This window comes from Apium graveolens, chromosome 3, assembly GCF_009905375.1.
Source record: "Apium graveolens cultivar Ventura chromosome 3, ASM990537v1, whole genome shotgun sequence".
NCBI classification, from domain to species: domain Eukaryota; kingdom Viridiplantae; phylum Streptophyta; class Magnoliopsida; order Apiales; family Apiaceae; genus Apium; species Apium graveolens.
Genome location: NC_133649.1, coordinates 78,846,316 through 78,848,510, shown reverse-complemented (window position 1 = coordinate 78,848,510; position 2,195 = coordinate 78,846,316). Strand labels below are relative to the sequence as shown.

General features: G+C 38.0%; 1 non-coding gene across 1 annotated transcript; it reads left to right on the top strand.

Moving 5' to 3' along the window:
* Positions 1-286: 286 nt before the first annotated feature.
* On the top strand, positions 287-393 carry LOC141716048 (small nucleolar RNA R71). Its single transcript, XR_012572781.1, has one exon. It is a non-coding gene; the product is annotated as a small nucleolar RNA R71 (small nucleolar RNA).
* The last annotated feature ends 1,802 nt before the right edge of the window (positions 394-2,195 follow it).

The following is a 2,195-nucleotide window of genomic DNA, read 5'->3' as shown; positions in this document are numbered from 1 at the left end:
GAATTGATTTACTCCATAATTAGCCAAAGTGTCCACCTTCATCGTCAAAGCCTTAAGTTGGGCAGCTATAGCAGTTGCTGCATCCAACTCCAGAATTCCTGCTATCTTTCCATGAGTCAGTCTTTGGGAAGGATTCTGGTACTCAATAGCAGCCATCAGTTCAATAAGTTCATAAGCTTCATCGAAGCTTTTAGCCCACAAGGTTCCTCCTGATGCTACATCAAGCATGGGTCTAGAAGTAGCACCCAATCCATTGTAGAAACAGTTAATATTCATCCAATCAGACATGCCATGATGTGGGCACTTCCTTAGAATCTCCTTAAATCGATCCCAAGCCTCACACAGAGATTCTCCAGTTTTCAGAGCAAACTGAGTAAGAGCATTCCTGATTGCAGCAGTCTTCGCCATAGGGAAGAATTTAGTGAGAAACTTTTGAGCAAGATCTTCCCAAGTGGTTATAGACCCTGCTGGTAGAGAATATAACCATCACTTAGCCTTGTCCCACAGAGAGAACGGGAAGAGTCACAGCTTGATAGCATCTTCACTCACATTATTGAACTTGAAAGTGTCGCAGATCTCGATGAAATCCCTGATGTGCATGTTGGGGTCTTCGGTAGGAGAACCCCCAAACTGAACTGAGTTATGTATCATCTGAATCGTGCTTACCTTGATCTCAAAAGTGTTAGCCCTGATGGCTGGCCTGATTATGCTTGACTGAATGTCATTAATCTTAGGCTGAGAATAGTCCATCAAAGTCTTAGAATTTTCTGCTTGATCACCCATCTCTACTAAAGCTGGTTCCTCGACTTTCTCTTCTTCTTCTACCTTTTTTTCTTCCTCAAAAACTTCCTTACGAACTACACCACTTCTTCCTCGGCTTTATCCAGAGTTCTCTTACGAGTACGCGAACGCGCATGCATACACCCTCGCTAGAGTACCTGAAATAAGACAAGGAAACAAATAAGTAACAATGTCTGAGTCACTAAACTTTAACGACCACTGATGGAAAGCACATAAACTATAAATTAACATTGCAGTCCCCGGCAGCGGTGCCAAAAGCTTGTTAGTCGCTAAACACGCGCTAATAATACACGTAAGTATACGAGTTCGCAAGTAGTATAGAATTTTTTCTAGTTCGTTCCCACAAAGATTGGCTTTGGTTAACTAATTAATTCATGCACTTAAGCAACAATGTATGGTTATTATTCAATAATAAGATGATAACAAATTGAGGTTGTTTATAAATAAGAATTAAACTAACAATTATAACTAAGAGAATAAAATTGACTGAATTAATATATATATGACAAACATGGGATTCTAACTTCATTAAATATTTCTTTCAATAGCCTTATTCTTCTCAACCTTAGCATGCAATGGTGACGACACTAATAAGACAACACAAAACTGATAAACGCCAACTTTTGTTGCACGAGTATCATACTACCAGACATCCATAAAAGAGATAGAAGCTGAATAGACACCAATTATATTGAGACCCTATATGTCTATAGAATTTGACAACAGAACGGTTTAAGCACAAGCTATCTATCTTGATTACATAGGGCAAGTAAGATGGTTAAAATTACCCACGAATCATGCATAACAAATACATGAACCTATGCTAGCATGGCAATTTCTAAATCCTTAAATTCACTTTCGCTTCATTAATAATTAACACACTATCTTATAAGTTCACGACGCTCATAAGACGAATACGCACAACCAATACTGGGTTATCATACAATCACTACACACTAAGGCGTCGAAACAAATTAACTAAAGAAATCCATAAATAAATCTGTTAGAACCCCACAATAATGATTAGCCCATAATCGGACTCATCATCAACGTGGGTTCCGATAAAAGCATGGTATAACAAACGTAGTCTTTATAACGAATAAATAAAACCAAGTATAAAACAAGATTAAGGTTCACAAATAAGAAAACTAGCATCCAAGTTACAACTTAAAACAAAGATTCACAAGTAAAAACAAGATCTTCTTTGTCTTCGTTGAATCGTGCTAATACGGTCTTCTTATGGCTCTTCTTGATATGTCTCTGGCTTGATACCCTATTAAAAATGACCTAAAGTTATTTATATAGCAGCCCTAATCAGCAGAGAAGTCTTCCAATTCGAATTAGAATAGAATCAGAATTCTGCATCCCGATCTGGCGCGGCCGCGCGCTTGATT